Here is a 20852-nt window from a genome sequence, read left to right on the forward strand (position 1 = left end):
CCCTTGAGATCTGCAACATTAGTTCTGATTGGGATACTCCTCTTCTTGTGTTCTTCCTTTCTGGAGTGTTTCTGGGAAGCTGGTAGATTGGCAGTGACACAAGCATGGTGAAAGATGGGGCAACTTGGCGTACAAACCACAGAAACCAACTTTTTCAGGTTGCCAAAGTCCCCATTGTATTAGAAAATAATGGAAGATATAAATGTACTTAGTCTAGGACAGACTTTGTTTTCTGCTTTGTCTTCAATGTATTTAGCAGGTCATTTTATAACTATCTGGGATATGGATGATAGGGATAAGTCAAAGTCCCAGCTAATGTTCCTGTTATGAGGCTATATGTCATTAATGCTCATTGGGAGAGCAAAATCCTCGTTTACGTTTCCAGGCATCTGAAATTGACTGTTACTTCTCAGAGGGCTTGAGTAGGGTGTTATTACAAGCAGATGTTAGGAAATACAGAAAATGGATAGCTGGTACTGATTACTCCACCATATAAACATGTCATAAAAATGTCATTACCTTTGCCTTGTTGCATAGCATGTAAAGGATGAAATGCTACACTCGTTATGGAAGGAATGGTTAGTGTGTGTCTGCATCCTCAAGCTATAATCAATTGCACTTCATTAACACAGAAAATCTTTACTAATTAGCTTTTTATGATCAAACAGTTATCACAAGGCTGATTTCAAAGAAACTAAAATTAAACTCCATATAGCTCAGCAAGACAGAATTATTGAAATATAAATGCCTGGGTCATCTTTACAAGTTAGGGTAAAATGGTCTACAATGGTTCATTAGGTAATTGTAACTACTTGAAAGAAAAAATAGTTACTCAATGATAACACACGTTGCAATATCCTTGAGTATTGGTAACTGATAAAATTAAGATGTTATTAATAAATGAAAGTCAGCTGTAAAAGAGAGAAGGCAATGATGTGTTTCTATCCACTGGGGCATTGAATGAAATTTAGTAGTTCAAAGAGCCACGCATCTAGATTCTGCTAATCCCTCAAAACGTTGTAAAGCAGTTTGCAACCTCCTAACCATTTTGCGTTCAAATGAAACTTTAATTTTATATTTTGATTTACAAAAATTGAGCACACTAAAATGTTATCAGTCTTTGATACACAATAATAATTTCCCAGCATTGTATTTGTTGTGTATTCTTAGAACTGCTTAAATTTGATTTTGGTTTGCAGGTATTCGTGCAAACCTTTGTTACAGGTTTGCATTTGAGCTTAATTTTTTTTCTTTCAGGTTCAGATGAAAAAGGGCAGACTCTTGCATTGAGTTTCTAACTGCTTTTTTTGCCATACCCTTCCATATTCTTTACTGTATATTCTAAATAATGTGTATGTAGCAAATTTTGGCCATAGTGTATATTAATAAAATAATATTTAATAAACATTAAAAATGTTTAAAATTTCCACTGATTCCTAGATATACAGCCATTGAAATCAAGGGAGTCTTACTCAGCACTGTTCTAAACCAAGCCATTGTGTTGAACTGCCTGTTTTCTCAGAATGGCTTTAATAAGCAATTGAGACACTGGGAAAGACATCCCACAGGATGTAGAGGGAGCCTTTTCACTCAGGACTTTTGAGTTAGACTAGCGGGAGACATTTTCAAATGGGATATAAGCATTTGGGAGCCTGAATGACTGAGGCATAGGTTTCTATGTACCTAGGACACTTTTGAAAACAGGACTTGCAAGCTTTTTGAAAAGTTGACCATAGACCATTTGATCTCAACTGGGGCATCACAACCCCCCTCCATTTCTTTATGGCTAATTGGAAAGGGAGGTGGCCATGTCCCAAAACTACTTTACTTTCTGGCTGTACCATGGGGTCTGGGTATGGAAAAGGTTGAGACTCACTACACTGGACCGTATACCAGTGGGATCAATCCTGAACTACCCAAGAACAGCAATCAGACTGGATGACCAAGTAGTCCTTTTCAGTCTATCTTCTGCGATGAAATTGTCCGATTTATTTTACATTGACTTCTACAGGAGATGATTTTGTAGCAAAATAGATGGGCCTTTATAGCTTGTTGTTTAATGCAGAAGTGTTTTATTTTGTGTGTCTCTCTCAAATATGTTGACTTTTTCAGTATTGTTTTATGGTAGGACTCTGTGCTTTTAGTTCTCAATCTGTGATGGAAATATTTTTGCAGTTCTAAAGTGTGTTTTACGTGTGTGTGTGTGAGACTCCCTACACACTCCTTTCTTTACTCTGTTGATAGTGTTTGCCTAATCAAATAAGTAAAGTTGGGGGAGGATGGGGAGTAAAGAAGGATGCTGTAAACAATTCTGCTCCAAACTATTCTGTATCCTAGAATCAATGAAAATCCAACACTTACTGAGTAGCAAAGGATGAATAGGGAACATTTTTATTTGCATTTAGGATTCTTGAGCCAAATGCTTCCCTCATATATACATGTATAAATCCCATTAACCGCATTGGGAAGTGAGCATGTATATGTATATCATGGTAGAATTTGGCTCCTCCAAAGGTGCTGGATTTACAGCCATGAAGATAAGTCACAGGCAGGACAAATATTCTCCACACTGTCCTGCCAATTCTATTCCAAACTGGTGGGACCACCTTCAGAAGTGAGAAAGTAGCTTAGCCTTGATGGACCATTAAGACCTTGGCTTCTTTTTTGATACTGCCAGCCTGGGTGCCAATCAACGCTAAACAAGTTGTAGATTTTTAGGATGCATACGTGTCATGTAGGAATGGGATAGCTTAAATTAACTGATAACTCTTCCTGTCTCTTCAGAGCCACGCAAGTTAGCCCTGTGTAGTGGACGTAAAGAGAATTGCATGCATTATAAAGACCTTTTGAGGGTTAAATTGTGCGATGACCTCCAGCTACGCTCCATTGGGAAAAAAAAAGTCTGAATTTTACCAGTTCAGGAAAGTCTCTGTAAGCCTCTGTAAAATAGGTCCCTGTGCTTGGGAAATTTTACACTAAAAGAAATTTGCCCCCATTATATTAGTGAGTGAACTCACTGCGTATTTATAAATTATGATATTGGGTTCTGCTTTAGCAAATTTAAAATGTATGATATAAAACTCTGTTGTGTCGAGGTGAGTGTGTGATGTTCTGTTACAGGTTAATTTCTTTCCTTGAATAATTAGAAAATAGCATGACTTGCAAAACCGGGGGATGGAGGGAAAGGGAGGTATATGCCCGCACCTGTGCTTAGATTTTTTCCTTTTTGACTTCTCCTTTCATTTTCTAGTCGGCTGCACTTCTTTCACTGATTTGGATGCTGGATGCCCATTTAAATTTCCAGTACATTTAGTGTCTTACAAGACTGCAGAACTGAACAGAGAATTAAGAATGTACATGGCATAGAAAAATCTTTTTCTACAGTACTTTTTTTAACTCACTATGATCACAGCGATAATAGAATCCAGTAAACTATAGCTGCAAAACCTAACAATGTTTATTCTGTAAAGGTGTTTTTTTTTTTCAATAGGGACTAGGCTGGCTGCACTCTCATTGCTTACAATCTGTAGAGGAGTCTTTCACAGATCAACAGACTATAAGATTGTTTTTCTGGATATGAGCCACTGATGGACCCATACAGGCTAGTGTGCTAGCTCTCATTTAAGAGTCTTTTATACTGTCTCAGCAGGGACATATTCCCTATAGGTTTTGTGAAAGAGAATGTTTTCCTAGCTGCTGATTTAATAGTAGAGGGAGGGGGATGGAAGAAAGATTAATGATCCTGCCAGCCCCCCAGCAAGATCACAAAAACAATTGGCTAGAGCAGGGGTGGGCCAACACCGTTGGGTTGCAGACTTTTTGGTGTAAGTACAATGGCATGTTTTTAATCAAATGTGAAATACAGCCTTGGCAGGTCGAATGGATTAGCTCTCCTTGTAAGTATTTCTGTCTACTGTAGTCAACAGTGTAACCATTTTTTCTAACATTTCATACTTAAACTGATGCAGTTAAAAACGACAACCTTAATGGGCTGCCGGAGTTTTGATCATCAAAAGTGGGGGCTGCTTAATCCCTTGATGTGTTTAAAACATAAACTGTACAAGATGCCAGGGTCTGAAGGTTCTCGTGGATTGGCACTGGGTAAATCCAAAACCTGACTGCAAGAGTAATTCACTGCAGTACTGAGGTGTGATCAATTTATGTGGCTTCTGACTTATCTTCTGTAGTGATGTTTCAAAGCTGGATATCCTGGTTTTAAATATTTAATTTCCCTAGATTTGGATTTCTGAATCTGCCTAGATTTTAAAAGGTTTCTGGCTTGAATGTGTTTAAATGTAGCTAGTTGCAAAACATGTTCTCAGAATTACACTGAGGAGTTGTCTCTCCTCTAACTTAGGTACTATTTATCAAAGTGCCCTGATTTTTATGCTGTCTTAAAAGATCTCATCAATGACTGTAGAGATTTCAAGTAGCTCATTTCCAGTTCACATTAGCAAATCTACTGATTAATTTAGGCTACTGTAATATTATGGTTCCCTGTTAGCCAGATGTACTTGTAGCCATTACAGCTGGTTGAAGCCAAATAAAATAATTTGTGTGAAGGATGCCAGATTGTCAGATTTTGTAAATTTATACTGTTCTGTTAAAATGAACACAGTTATATGGATTTACACTTGCTAAGCATCTGACACCTGCATTTAACATATATATATTTTTTAAACTACCCTTTGGCATTCAGATAAAAGGTGCAGTGATATTCAGTGAAGTAATACCATATACTGTGTGAAATTTCTTCATGTTATTTCCTGTAACCCAACCTTTTTAAGTTCAAAAATGTGAAGATTGAGCCTGCCTAATTAAGAGTAGCGCTGAAAAAATAAATCAGGCTGTGCTATGGAGTATTGGTTAGGCAATGTTAATTAACTCTCAGACTTTTCCAAGGACTCACTCATTTCACAGAGAATACGAATTTAATGAAGGTTTATAGAAATATTTTTCTTTTAAAAGGGAGTGCATTTAGTGAAAGCCCTGGGATATAGAGAGGAAGGAAGGAATGTGGGAGGATAGGGGAAAAGGTGATTCTTTCTTTCTGTTTTATTAATCTAGACTGAATTTTCAAAAGCACTCTGAATTCTCCTAACTGCTCCCATTGAAGTCAGTGGGAATTTTACTATTGAGTTCAATGGAAACAGAATTAGGCCAGCTTTTTTGAATGCTTTTGAAAATCCCACCATAGATATTTATCTCACACTCATCCCCCTAGTATGTGGAAAAAATCACTCCTGGTTGAGTTGCAGTAATCAGCAATTTAACTCTGGCTAGCACAGAATCTAGCAATCCAACCATGCTATGAGATTAGAAACAACATAGTACAGAGCAGTAGTGAGGTTAGGCCATGTACTGAGTTTGAATTTGATTAAAAAGTGGACATAGTCCTTTGATTCCCACAAGAATCCTCTTCCAAACAATGGAAAGGGACAAAAAAAATTTGTATTTAAAATATATATAGATTTATTTTGACAGAATTATTTAATCTTAATTTGTACAGTTAAACTTTATAAAGGAGGCTGTTTAACCTGTTAGGGCAGAAGATTTAAGAGTCAGGACTCCTGGGTTCTTATTCTTGGCCCACTGCGTTCTTATTCTTGGCCCACTGCGTGACCTTGGGCAAGTCTTTTAACTTTTCTGTGCGTCATCTTATCTATCCATAAAGTGGGCACAATAATTACTTATCTCAAAAGGTGTTGAATCTTAATAATGTTTTTAAAACTAGAGCACTGGCTTCCAATAATTAAGGCCGTGGTTCAGGGAAGCACTTGAGTACGTGCTTGCGTCCCATTGACTGTGAGAATTAGGCAGCATCTTAAAGTGCTTGGCTAAACAGAGGCCTGAGTTCGTATGTGGAAGCAATTATGTTACTTGGTTTTATTTGATCAGTAATTGGATGGCATTTTGTTGCTTTTTATAACAAGTTGCTTCTTGTTACTTGGGTGCAGATTCTGTTTGTCTGGCTGTTCAATTGCACAAATGACAAGGTATTGAATTAACAGCACATCCCTCAACCTGCAAAAATATTTGACATGTATAGTGACAATGTCCTTTTTAAATATCACTCTGTGACCAAAGTGAGGATTTGGGTTTTATTAGGAACATATGTCAAATGAAGAAAACATTGAAGCCTTCAGATTTTCTATGGTGCATTTTAAAGAAGCACATTTCTATATGTAACACGATGTGATGCTTATTTGAACTGAGTGAACATTTTGCCTTCAACTTGTTTCTCTTGCATTCCTGCTGCTCTACAGATATTAATATAGATTAATATGCACAAATAAACACATCTGCAGCATAAATGCTGAAGTTTTTTGAAGGTGAGATGAGAAAAGACAATTGCCATATTAAGACTAAGGAGTAATTTTATTATGTGTAGCAGTTTCCCAGTATTGACTTCAGGGCAGGATTAAAATATACACATAAGAAAAGTAAGGTTAGGCCATTATAAGTTGTTGTGTTTTTTTATCTAAATGATAGATTTAGAAATTGAATATTAAAAATTACATTGCATTGATGATCATTTTACCTTGCATTCTCCCAAACTAAGATCAAGTATATTACCAAATAAAGACTGTTTTCAAAATTCTGTGGAAGACTTGATATTAATACTGAGCATGTATGTAATTTTTTTACCTTAAAAGTGCTTGCAGACATTATTTATACAGTGCCGTACATTTGCATGGTGCTTTACTGGATTTTAAGTAAATGTGGTCCTTCCCTAATGAGTTTACAGTCTAAAGATCCAACCCTGTAAGCACTTAAAAAAGTGTTTAACAACACTAAAGTTACACATGTGTAAATGTTTGCAGGATTGGTGAAGCCCTAGTCTTACAAAGTCGATCAGTCTTGGTGCTGGGAGATCCCTCCAGGATTGAAGCCTAAGTAAGGCACATCACAGTGAATGATAATGGCATACAATCAGAGCTGGCCATGAAAAGGTTTTCCTGTATTGAAAAACTTTTTGAATTTCCACACATTTTCCCATTCCACACTGGGGCAAACCTGAGACCTTTTCAAGTTTTTCATTGAAAAATGAAAAAGAGAAACCCATCCTAAAATAACCAATAGCCTGTGGTTAGGGCAGTCCCCTGGGATGTGGGAAACCCAGGTTCTGGTCTCTACTCTGCATGTTTCAGTACAGCGACTTAAACCTTGATCTTCCACATCCCAGGTGTCTGCCCTACCCACTGGGCTATAACCTATAACCACTGTCTCTCTTTCTAGCTCTCTCTTCTTAGAGCTGTTCCAGAAATTAAATATTCACTGTGCCAGAGAGAGCAAGAGACTGACTTGTAGGCCAGGGGTTAGGATACTCACCTGAGATGTGGAAGAATCAGGTTTGTTCTCTAATTAATATTTATTTTCTACAAAATGGAACAGCTCTAATGGGAGAAATTGAGAGTGATCCTCCCTAGAATAGCCAGTAGTCTGCTGGTTAGGGCACTCGCCTGGAATTTGGAAAAAATAAAAATAAAAAATGGCAGAGCAGGAACTTGAACTTTGACCTTGTACATCTCAGATTAGTGCCCATGCTATTCTGGCATGGGTTTCTCTCTATTCCTTTCCTGCCCCGTCCCCCAAAATTCCATTGTGGGTTTCAGAAACCTTTCCAAGTTTTGCTAAAATTGGAACATTCCCACAAAAAGTTTCATCTTTGACAAATTGACATTTTCCACTGAAAATCTGTTTCATCGAAAATTTCCCTTCTGCTCCATGCAGTGGTGGCTGGAGGAAAAAGGAAGATGAAGGAAACAATAAATAAAACTCCCGTTTTTTAAAAAAAAACAAAAAACAAAAAAAACCCCATCTTTTTAATTCATTGGTGGTGGTTGTGGTGGGGCCTGGTTGTTTTGGTTTTTGTACAGATTGGTTTTTACAATGTGTGACTTTACAAAATGCAACATTTGACAGGAACTTAATTGTAGAGTGTTGTTGGGCTGGATAGAAAACTTCCCATTAAGTTTCTGAAAAACTGGATTTATTTATTATAGTACAATTGCATTACATAAACACCATCCGAGTGCTGGTTTTGGTCCTAAAATAATCCCTAGTAATCTATATTTTGAAATAAAGGTGTCAATTTTTTTGTTACTGTTTAATAAGGGCTCAGTTTCCAGGTACCTATATGATACCTGCAATGAATATCCCACCTCTCTCTAAAGAAGGGTTCCTGTATAGACCAAAGGCCAAAATGTTATTGCCAATGAAGGTGATAATATTAGTCATGGGTAGCGATGCAGTCTCCTGATGCCTGGAGCTTTGGATAAAAATGAGCTATTGATGACTTTTGGACTAAAAAAAAAAAAAAAACCTTTCAACTTGTCCAGAATGCAATTATGTGAGCCTGCAGTAAGTGATGCCTGAATGAGATTAACAAGGGCCTCCTTGCTTTACATCGCTAAAAAGGGGGTGAGGAAGGGGGTGGCCAGGGTAACAACCATTGACAGTGGGATGGGAGATTCACTTACTAACTAAAGGGAATTTCCAACAGGATGGTTTGTTTTTATTTTATTTTATTACATGAAAATCAAAGGTAATTAATTGATTCATGAAATAAACCACCAGGCATGACAATGTAGTATTTGTATTCTGTTTATTCCATCTTGCAGTTGCTATTTAAAAAAAAAAAATCAAAATCTACACTCCCCATGGTTTTAAGAGAAGTCTGAATATTTAGGAATAGAAATGGCTAACTACTACCTAATTGTTTAGATCCAGCTAAATTAGTAAAAATAAAAACGGAGTCCATATAACTAGAAAGCAATTTAATTTACCAAAACAATATTGGTATACAGAGCGTGGTTCACCTTGAATTAGCAGGAAAGTATTTTATAGTGGCTCAACTTGAGACAGACTCTGCTCTTAGTTTATATCACTATAAATCCAGAGTGCTGTAAATCCAATGGATCTAGTGGAGTTATCCCAAATAACAGAGATCTGAATTTGAGGTAAAGAGCATCTCAATGTCAAATTGCAATAACTATGAAGTCAAATGCTTTATAATTTCCTAATGGTATTATCATCAGTAAAATCTTTTGATACTTGGATGAATGTTAAAGAATGTACTAGGCACATGATGTACTCAACTTAGGTCAGAACATTGAGGTGTTTTGTGTTTGTTCTCATTCGTTGGTTGGTTGGTGTTTTTAACAAAGATGAATGAAAAATCTACTGCTGTAATTGATGTGTGGTAATCCATTCACTACATAATAAGATGCATACATAAGGAGAAAAGACTTGAAACTAGAGTATTAAAATCTGTGAAACTTAAAAAATAGTATTGCAATTTGCTAAACTACTTGGAAAGTTACCAGTATTGACACTGGCTATGTGCAGTAAACAGCAGTGTAAATAAGGAATATCTCCATTGAAATCAGTGGTGGTGAAAATTGCTGTGAGATGAAAGAGAGGCCAATAAAAAGTAGGATATGAACCCTTTACACATTTGTTCACTGTTCTTGATTTGGAACAGGTATATAGTAATTGTGTATGTTCTGTATGCACGTGCCCATATGACCCTGATTCTCTTTTCCACCTAGGACCTTTGCACGATTTACGTAGGTAAAGAAGCCTTAAAATAGTGCTAAATTACACTTACATCCACTTTAAAATTGCTTTAAAGGGACATTGGTGTAAGTGAGAATTAGGTTCCTAAGCATGATTTTAAGTCTGATTGCCCTGAAGCATCCACGTGCAAGTTGTGTCCTGGAATGTGCCTACATGGCTCTAAAACCAGGTATTACTATAATGTTTTACACCCAGGTCGTGAATGTTTACTCTAAGCAAAAATCCATAAAAAAGCATAACATACAAGAGCTGAGCACAAAGTCATAGTTGAAATATGCACAATATTTGAATCATAAGGCACAAGGAGTGGTCAGTTTGATGTTTTTTCCTGTAACTGGGACTGGCTTTTTGCTCCAGGGCCCCCAGAACATTGATGCAAATAAATAATAATAATATTGCAGGTGCAAATCTGAGTACTTGTGCCTGTAGCTACCAGGCTGCAGGTGCACATCGGGTAGCTAGAGGGGTGTAGACTCAGATTTGTGCCCACTGTTCAGCCCTTTTGTAAATATATCCACCTAGATCAGGCAAATATTTCTTTTAACAACATTTTCTAATAGGATAGGTTTTTTTAATGTGGCCGGTCTCTTTCCGTTTTTGTGCCTCATGGGGCTGCTTGGAAAATCTATAACAAATGTCACATTACATAAAAAAGGACATACAAGTATTACACATCTCGTAGTAATGATACTGTGAGATTTCCAGTGGGGATAAGCAATATTTTCCCCTTCTTACAGGTGAGGTAACTGAGCCACAGAGATGAGATTTAAGCACCCAACATCCCTTTGAATATCCCAGCCTTTCATAAGTGTCCACTAATCATGGGTGTCTCATTTTGGGGTCAAACTCGTCCTGATTTTAAGACCTTCTAAGTGCATGTAGCTTCCATCGACTTCAACTGGTGTGCATGCTCAGAAGTTCTGAAAATCTCTCAGGCAGGTGGGGATGTAATAAATGATAACAAATTAGGTGACACTGGGGAAAGGAAAACCTGAATTATTCCCAGATATTCTTTGTTGCTTTGTTTGAAGATGTAGAAGGTGGTGGGGTTTGTTTTTGTGTTGTGGGTGGCTGGCTGGGTGGGTTTTTTTGTTTTTGGGGGGAGAGAGGGTTTGGTTTTGGTTTTTAAGTGAATGACATTTTTGGTGAGAGGAGAGGGAAGTGGAAAGGGATTAATTGTGATCCGCTGAAATTCACTTCCAGCCTTTTTGGGGTGGAACTTATTGGTTAGCTGGATTTACAGAAAAGTCCCTTTTTCTATGATGTCATCTTGTTATGCACAACAGTTTTCTACATCTAACCTCTTTATTTCTGGGGATAATAACTAAAAAAATTGTTTATGCATTTTAGTTTTCCCAAATTGTTTTCCAGGAACATATGCTGAACGTGACCTTTTGGTAATTTGAGAATAGTAATGGGAGAAAGAGAAGACGGTCGGCTATAGGACTGTAGCTTTGAGTCATGGGAAACAGATTTGGTCTTTCAAGAAGTTTTTGTTAGTGTGTTATCAGGAAATGTTGATTTTGATGCCTTTTAAGTCTGAATAATAACCAATCTTATTATTCTCCTTTACTTCAACAAAGTCACTGTTCTGAGTAGGTGGCATATATAGCCTCAATCAGGAAGTTATTACATTATTATCATTTTTATTCATTATAGTTTTGAAATTAGACAACACTTTGTGCAGCATTGAGGGGTCTTCTTTCTAAGTTCTGATCAGGCCTAGCCCTACTTAGTTATGACATCTAGCAGGGTCACAAGCTGAGACACATCCAACAGCCTAGGGCAAAATTTTCCAAGACACGTAAGGGTATGAGTGCACTGCATTGTAAATCTGGGTCCAGGGCTTGTAGATTCACTGTTTCCAAGCCCACGCTTGAGCGTCCGTGCTGGACTGTAAACCTGGATTTGTGTACATTGTGCAAATAAACAAATTACCCTAGAAAATACCTTAGGCCTGTCACGCTAATTTCTCTTCCAATGATGTGAATCTACCACTGGTGGGCAAAGAGTCCAGTGTTTTAAGGTTGGTGACTGGAAGAAGCTGGGTCAGACTCAGGATTCCAGGCTCACGGTTTCGTGTTGATTTGTACTATAGACTAACATCTTCTCTTTGGAAATGTATACATCTATTTTGTATCCTTTTCCTTTTGGTTTGATGTTTAAAGAGTCTCAAATCTGGCAAATTTTGTCAAAACTGACAAGTACTGACTTGTTGGGAGTTTGTGCAGTGCCTAGCACAATTGGGCTATGCCCAAGGACCTGAAGCTACTGGGCTCTCCTGCAATTCAAATAATAATAATAAAAAACGAATGTTCATCATTAATATTTCATCCAGACACCGAATTGCCTCCAGCATGTGCTATTATGCATGAGTCTAGTGAGAGGATCTGAGTGTGGGAAATCCTAACTGGACGTTCTGTGGCGTGCCAATTGTACTGCAAAATCCTATTTTTGTTTAGAGGGAGCAGGAAAACTAAACCTCTTTTATTTCAGATACGTACACACAAAGACATTTGCTAATGAAGCACATCTGATGCTGTATGAAGGTTACTTCCAACTACTTCAAAAGCAAGAAAGATTTTTAGCATTAAATATCCATCAGTAAGAAGACCTTGTTGACATTTGGCAGGTTCATAGTCAGCTACTGATATCTTTCAAAATAAATTAGTCACAAAGGATGTTTAAAATTGCAGTGTCTCTGGAATTAAAAATCTCCCTTTCCTGAGTGGCTTTGCTAGAGTAAAATGTATAGTTTTAAGACTTAGGAGTGACTCAATTTGGGCATTATTGAAACCCGATGATTGAACAAAGCAGTCTTTCCTAATAAGCACATTGTTCCCCAGGTACAGAAGAGGATTTGCAATTTTTTTTCTTAATGAAAATGGAATAGGAAGGAAGAACATTTCATAGACCCATTTCAGAAGTGCTAATGCAAAAGGTACAGTGATAATGAAAGCATAGTTTCTCCTGCAGATAAAGGAGAGTTGTTAAACATGTAATGTCTGACAATGGTCACTTTATTTTTCCACATTGAAACAAACTTTCTAGAAACTTTATTATTAAATTATTTGACATTTAAACATGGAAATTTTATTAATGTATTTAAAGGTCAGTGGGGAAAGTGTAGGAGATGTAGTACTGTCATCTTATGATGAAGCCTGTACACAGAAGGCACTTCTATCATCCATAAAGAAGAAACTATACACCATATTCCCTTCTAGAAAAGCCTGCAGGACAGTTGAAGATGCCTGGGAAATTATTTGTCCAAACCCATGAAGTTTCCTAGGTCGAATGCCGTCTAGGGTGTGGGATTCTACTCTCCCCTAGGTCGTGCTTCAGAAAGACTTTGAACGTGCAACATCTCTTGGAGTCTTGTGGACCTAGCAAAGACCACTCCTCTCTGGAGGAAAGAGGACACAGTGTGTTGAGTCATGCAGAAGAGCAGTGATGTGGGCACTGGGGTACATGGAAATGGACTCAGGAGGTGTCTGAACACCTTTATTGAAACAGTCTTACCCAAAGATGAGAGACATACCCCAGAGCTTGACTGTAGGGGTGTAGAATGATAGATGAGTGGCACTTTGGCTGGGGCTCTCCTAAACTCTGTGTGCAGTAAACTCCACTAGTTCCACAGTCCTTGAAGAACCGTCTGTGAAGTAATGAAGTAGTCGCTGAAGTCTTCAGTTTGGTTCCCCAGACTTCCCATACCACTGGCCTTCCTCTGCAGTTCATTCATTATCTATCCTTGGGAATTATTTCTTACCATTTGAAAAATTTTCCACAAAGACTAAGTTTAAAAGTACAGTCTAATGCCACCCTAGATCAGGGGTGGGCAAACTTTTTGGCCCAAGGGCCGCATCTGGTTATGGAAATTGTATGGCGGGCCATGAATGCTCATGAAATTGGGGGTTGGAGTGTGGGACGGGGGTGTGGGCTCTGGGATGGGGCCAGAAATTAGGAGTTCAGGGTGTGGGAAGGGGCTCTGAACTGGGACAGGGGGTTGGGGTGCGAGGGGGCAGGTGAGGGCTCCAGCTTGGGGTGTGGGGTTGGGCTGGGAATGAGGAGTTGGGGGTGCAGGAGGGTACTCTGGGCTGGACCAAGGGCCTCAGAGGGCAGGAAGGAGATTATGGCAGGGGATTGGGGCACAGGAGGGGGTCAGAGATGCAGGCTCCTGGTGGCACTTACCTCAAGCAGCTGCCCGAAGCAGCGGCATGTCCCTCCTCCAGCTCCTATGCATGGGGCAGCCAGGAACTGTGGCCAATGGGAACTGCAGGGACAGCACCTGCGGACAGGGCAGCGTGCAGAGCTATCTGGTTGCCCCATGCATAGGAGCCAGAGGAGGGACATGCTGCTGCTTCCGTGAGCCGGATCCCACTCCCCAGTGGGAGCTTGAGGGCTGGATTAAAACACCTGAAGGGCCGGATGTGGCCCCCAGGCCGGAGTTTGTCCACCCCTGCCCTTGATCATGTACTGTATACCATATGAGATTACAAAAGGGTTACCTGAAAGGTAGTCTGAAGCTACAATAAAATATTAAAGTGTGGGCTCCCACTATCTGCAGAACCTAAAGATTGGGTTATATTTAGAATTTTGTACATTTATTCATAATAGAGCTCCACTTTAACTTGGAGAAAATTGGTTTCATTTTCTCTCCCTTGCATTAATAGCTATTAGAGTTGAAAATAAGGCTTTATACATATCATTAAAATACACTTAAGTAACTTGCAATTGACAATTAACTCAGCATGGTAATACATTATCATAACATTTTCTCCTGATAGGTTTGTCTTTTAAAAGGCACAAGAAAAGACAAAGGACATCTTTGTAAGACCTGCATTAAAGCTATTCTTGTTTTAATTGTTCATATCATATATACATTATCTCAGTAAACAATATGTATACATGTAATGGAAAACCATTCAAAACAATTTTTTGTTGAGTATTTGACAATGTATGATTCTGATAAGAAATTGTGCATGTGTTTTATAGATCATATATATGTACGTGCAGTGCGGAAGAGTGAGAGATAACAACTAAAAAGATCGAATCTGGATTTCAAGAACCCTCAAAGTTCAGGGTTATGTAGTGCTGAGATTTTTGTTAGTCTATTTTATTATAAGGCATTCTGAAGAGGGGTAAACAATGCCATCTTTTAACTGGATTTCAGAGTAATATACTGTACACTTTCTCTGGAAAGTAAAAATGTAAAATGTGGTAGGCTGAAATTTAAATGACTAATTCACACTGCTTGCTCTCTCTGCATAGTGACCAATGAATGCCTGGTTGCAAAGCTTAGTATAAACGTTACTATGACAATAGCCACACTGATGGAATTCTTATGTAGCCAATGGGCATTGACCTTATCCCATCAAAAAGTGTAAGAAGCAATGTGGGCAACACTGGCTTTGTAAAAATTGGACACTTTTTTATTTATGTAGGACATTTCACCGGTTACCATATACTGAGTTGTAGAATTGTAGCTCAAATAGCTACTGTATTCTGTGTTTTGCAGGGCAGCTAGATATACAACAGACAACTGTAGTCTGCATGAATGTTACTCTGATGCTTCAGAAGCAAACATATAAAATCCCATCAGCTCTATGCCCCGTATTTTTTTATTTTAACCATGTTCTCAAAAGTATTCGTTTGATAATCTAGAGATTAGAGGTCAGTAGTCTGGCGATTGGGGGTTATGCGTCTATTTAGAGCACCCTTACCATATTTAAGTCTGCAGAACCTAAAGAATTTACATAAATTCTGCAGAAATCCACAATAGCATGGTCTTTTTGAATGCAGTGCTTCCCAGCCCATTTCTTGCCCTCTCTCAATCACAGCTTGAAAATTCCTTAATAATAACCTTATCCAAACCATAAATATGAAAGTCAAATAAATCCAAAGGAGATTTATCATCTTCTGATTCTGCATTCCTCTTCTGATTAATGATATTGATTCCTCTAGAAACAAAACAAAAATTCATGTAAAGGTTCTGATGGGTTTTTGTATTCGGTAAACTTAGCATATTGAATGAGCATAAAACAATTATGGGTCTTATTATCAAAATTAGCTGTGGCAAATTTACCAGAAGGAAACTGTTGCTATTTAGCTGCCTAATTATGTCTCGCTATTCTTTGCAACCAAAAGATGTAATGAAAATAATTTGATCTACTCATGCTGCATAGAGAATTTTCTGGGAGCAGCGGAATATCATAACCGGAGTCAAAAATAGGTTTTCCTGGCCTTATGTTTCAGAATAGCAGAGATCAAGGGCTTCAAAGAACTTTTAAATGGAGTGAAGTTGAACTGTGCTGGGAAGAATATGAAATAATGCTCTGTTCTTATAAATGCTCTATGAAACCCTGTCTGTAGGCAAAAGCTCTTTGAACAGGGCTTTGCCAAATGGTTCATACTATATAAATAAAACTGTAAGGCTCTGGGAAGGTCTGTGGAGTGGTTTTGGCCTGTTTAACAAAGAGGCAGACCACTGAGCTTTCATTAATAATGCCTATTGTTTAACTATTTCCCAGCACTCTGCCTCAGACAAGGTGACTTACAGGTATGTTTACGCTGCAGCTGGAGGTGTGACTGTAGCTTGGGTACATGGATGCTTCAGTACTGGCTAGCAACGTCCGTATGTAACCAAACGCCTTTACATCCCATACTGAAGCCTGTGCCACTGTGTCTTGGCTGCTATTTTTAGCCATGCTACCTAGATTAAAGCTAGCACGGGTGCCTACCCGCGCTGTAATCACATCTCTGACTGGAGTGCAGTTGTATTTTAACATTGGTAAGCTTTTCGTTTTAGTTCTGACAGTTAATCCAACCCAGAGCTTCATTAAATGATAAGCACATATGCCCCAGTGGTAGTCTACTGGTCACTCTTGAGTGGAAATCCAAACTTCGGTGTTTAAAGATGCTCAGTTTTGATTCTTGGATGCCAACATTCATCTGCTGTGACTGAGTATCATGCTATCATAAGTGAGTGGGGCACTAACCCTCAGGAAAAGGTACAGTATTTAGCAATGATCAATTTAGATGATGATCATATGTAGCCTTGTGAATCTCATCTCTTTTAAGAAACTTGTTTCTGCTATTACTAAAGCACCAGCATCGTCACTCAGGTCCTGACCCGAAGCCCACAGGTCAGTGCAAGGATGGCCATTGACTTCAGTGGGCTTTGGACCAGCCTTCTTCTGCTTCAAGGTTCAGGTTCTTACACTGTGTCCATGGCTGTGATATCTGAGCACCTTATCTGAAGCTTATCCAAATCTCTTGGGTCTGCAAAATTGCAGAGAATATCTCATGAGACCATGTGTTTTGTAGGAGCTTTCTAGGCTCTGAAATACCATGAGAGCAGCATTTTCCAAAGTATTTCAGCACTTCTGTTCTGACTGGAACAGACAGGGGCCTAAATGCAAAATAAATGCACATGTGTGTAAATTAACCTTGGGTTGGGTGAGATTCAGGTTGCTACTGAATTTCACAAACTTCTCCCTGGTGCCCCCCTGGTGTTTCTATCTCTTGCTATAGGTGTGACATGCTCTGTCATGTGGTGCAGTAGACTCCCAAATTAATGTGACGTGTTGTAGCGTTTCTTCTATGAAGGGACTTCGTTTTCTTTTGATACCCTGTGGAAACTCTAACGGCGACCTAGCATCATATTCCGTACGCAGCAATGATTTGCAAATTATCAAGAGGAACCATGTCCTTTATTAAAGTCTATTATGTTAAATGAGAAATGTAAAACTCTCTTGTCCTACCGAAAGATTACAATAGGTGTTGGAATAAAAGACTAAATAGCACAATGGTAATTCAAGCCATCTGTCAAAGAGAAGGTTATGGCTTGTGGTATTTGCACATAACTGGCTTACAGAGGAAAACACAACTCACTTTGTGAAAATCAGACTCACAGCCCAGACACTAACCTTTCCTTTCCAAACGGCTGCCATGATGCCACTCATTCCATCATCATGTACTGAGTTGTGCTACAACGCCTTTCCTTCTCTTCTTATTCTTATGGTCTGTGAAAATCTAGCAGGGTGGGGATATTTTATTCATACAGGGTCAGCCATCCATTGACAACTCCTGGTCAAAACTTCAGGAAGCACAGAGTAAGCCTTGCTTAGCTTATTGTGCACTCGTTAATTAAGAGCACTCTGTTGTTTCTGAGCTGTTGACTGCAGTGTCCGTCTTCCATGAAGTCCTCTTGCTACAGCTTTGGAGCCCCCTTCTGGAATTTGCACCACACACTATGGGAACTTAATCCTGTACTCCCTGAAGCTCCCCCATAGGAGCTGGGAGGCTGTAGGGAATGCAGGATTGTGTCTGCTGCAGTGTTAGTGTAAGTGCCTCCACATAGAGCCTCCACCAAGAGAATGGAGGCACTTGGTTTACATAAGCAGCTGTGAATATCGCATTCAGTTGGGATGAAGCTGCATTTATTTTTCCTTTGATTCTGAATGGGGCAATGCCTGCAATGCTCCAATTCATGAACAGACATTTACTGTACTGTACAGGATACACAGCCACTCCGCGTAACCAGCACTTACAAGGCAAAACAGTAACTAAGAAAATACTGTCCCAGCATATGTTATCTCTGTGGTGGTGGTTTCTTCAGCTGTATGAGTAAAATGCACTCACGTGCCAAGAACTTCTTTCTTTTCTGAGGCTGATTTGTTATTAACATTGGTTTTCGCTGTATGCCTTTTTGACGTGTACTGTGAACACTGAGAATCTGGCGTTGGGGGTGTGTGTGTGTGTGTGTGTAACTTGGGCATATATGAAACAGCATCATTAATCTCTGATTGTGATTGACATCAAACAAAAGGGCCAAAACTCCCTTTGTTCTTGAGCACAAAGGGTGTTTGTTTGCTCAGGGTATGTGAAAGGCCCCATGAAGTCCAACTGAAGATCTTTAATGAATTTGGCAGTCTCCAAGCTGTCTGTCCTACAGAGTAATCCTAATGACAGAATCATCACACAGCATTTAACAGAATGTGACAGAAGAATCTCTGTTTGAGAGAGGCTGCGGGGAGGGAAGGGAAGGGGAAGGTATTCAGCTATTATACCACAGAGCAGGCCCTTAAGGTCATTCCTTTCTCACATGGTCAACGGGTGCACTTATGTGTCTAACCTGGAAAATCTGTGCTTTCGGGCACAGATTCTTAACCCTCCTACGCACTGGTGTAGAATCCCTATTTAAAGCAGGAGGGATTGATGCCCTGTGATTCAGTTAGATTGGGAGTTCGGACTCTTGCAGCTTTCTTGTTTATGGTTTGTAGCAATGCTATTTGTATGCTTGATTCTGTAGAAGTCAAAATTAAGATGAGGTCCCTACTCTGAAGGTATTTAGAATCTCATTGAAACAGACATTACAGTGATGTAAGCGGGGTAGACACCAACTCATAATGGAGGAATGGTGGTGAGGGAGATACAACTCAAGGAAAGAGTCTTCTTTAGGCAGCAGCTCATTTAGAGTAACCAATATTTGAGCTATGGTGTTACATTGACTTAGGTTTTTTTTTTTAATTTAGTTACTAACATTTTGTTTAAGTTGAGCAGAATTCTTGGCAGTACACAAGTGTTAAAAGCAAGTGTGTCCGATATACAAGGGAATACCATGGAGATGGGGCATTGGGTGCTGACGGGTGACAGCAGTAAGTAAGCCATATACATTATATCAATGGTGTTTGTATCAGTATGTCTGTTGTTTTGGAATGATTAGGATGGATGTGACAATGGGGAGTGACCAAGTACAGATCAGTAGCAGAATGTTATCTGAATGAGATGAATATTTGAGAGATTATTCTCAGCTCTGACACTGTGTGTGTGTGTGTGTGTGTGTGTGTGTGTGTGTGTGTGTGTGTGTGAGAGAGAGAGAGAGACACCTTGAACAACTCGTATAACTTTTCCATGCCACAGCTTCTCCTTCTGTAAAATGGAGAGAATCATATTTACCAGCCCAGAGGGGCATGTTGCAAGGCTTAATTACTTAATTTTTTGTAAAGTGTTTCAAGATCTTCAGATGAAATGTGCTACTTGAATGCAGAGAAAAGAAGAAGAAACTGTTCCTTGGGCATTGTAATGATTTTAGCTTCATGATACGAGTCAAATCTTCTCCCTGATGCTGAATGTGAATGCATTCATACTTCAAATGTCAGACACTGCAGATGCTCCCGTAAGGCTGAGCAATACCTGCTGGTCCATTTGATACTAAGCCAATTGTCAGACAAAACCACAGTGAGCCATTATAGTGTCAGGACTCATATCTGGGATTTGGACCTACTGACACTCATAATGCCACAGTCACATTTCTATCCTGGAAATTGATACCCAGCCCCTTGTAAGAGTCCTCTGCCTGGCATCACTAGATGAAATAATTGCTCATTTTATCTTCTGGTTGTAAAGAGCATTGTAGGATCTAAAATATCCAGCCCTATTTACCATACCCCCCTTATCAAGTCAGATGTCAGAAATCCGGTGACTCCATGCTCCTCTGACAAGAACTAGGATGTGAAGGAATGAAGGCGATAACAAAACTGGCTCAAGGTTTTATAAAATGCATCTGGGAACTTGGGCTCTAAATGAGCCATAAAATTCATCCCGTGAGGTGGAAGTAGGGTTTTTGCAATGTTGGATCAGAAGTGGAAAATGCCATTTTGGAATGCTTATTTTTCCTCGTTGTTTGTATAAGATGTTCTATGCTGATTTGCTTTTATGAGGATGCTATAAAACTAATAATGATTTCCCTAAAACTATTGAACAAATAGCAGGAGTATATTTCAACACCACAGCAAAAAAGCAGCATTTCTGGTCTTCATGTGAGCCACTTCAGCCAATTAGCATGAAATTTAATTTGCATTAATCAGCACAGGGTCAGCAAGAAATTAACTTGGTGTGGATTTTCCACATATAACAATTTACAGGAGGCTGTTCCTGGAGGGCGCTGAGATGGAATTGAAGATGCTGAGCAGCTTTCAGGATTGGGCTCTTAAAGGAGAATAGAAAAGTGGTGGGGCAGGATTAGGAAATGTTTAAGGCACAAATCAGTATGGTGTAGTTAGAAATCACTTAAGGCATTTATATATTAAATTAAGAGATTTTTAACAGAACCCTTGCCTTTTCCTTGTTAAGACCTTGCAGGTGTTGTTTTCCCTGCAGCAGATGGTAACATTGCTAACACCTAAGGGCTCTGTCCAGCTGAACGTACATGCTGTCTTCTGCAATGTAGAGGCCCCAGAAGGCTGCAGATAGTGACTATGCAGTGGATT

At 39.1% G+C, this 20852-nt stretch overlaps 1 protein-coding gene across 1 annotated transcript in view; it reads left to right on the forward strand.

The window, feature by feature from the left end:
• The window catches only part of CELF2 (CUGBP Elav-like family member 2), a 438989-nt gene that overhangs the window by 109393 nt on the left and 308744 nt on the right, over positions 1-20852 (forward strand). The window lies entirely within an intron of this gene.

This window comes from Malaclemys terrapin, chromosome 1, assembly GCF_027887155.1.
Source record: "Malaclemys terrapin pileata isolate rMalTer1 chromosome 1, rMalTer1.hap1, whole genome shotgun sequence".
NCBI classification, from domain to species: Eukaryota; Metazoa; Chordata; order Testudines; family Emydidae; genus Malaclemys; species Malaclemys terrapin.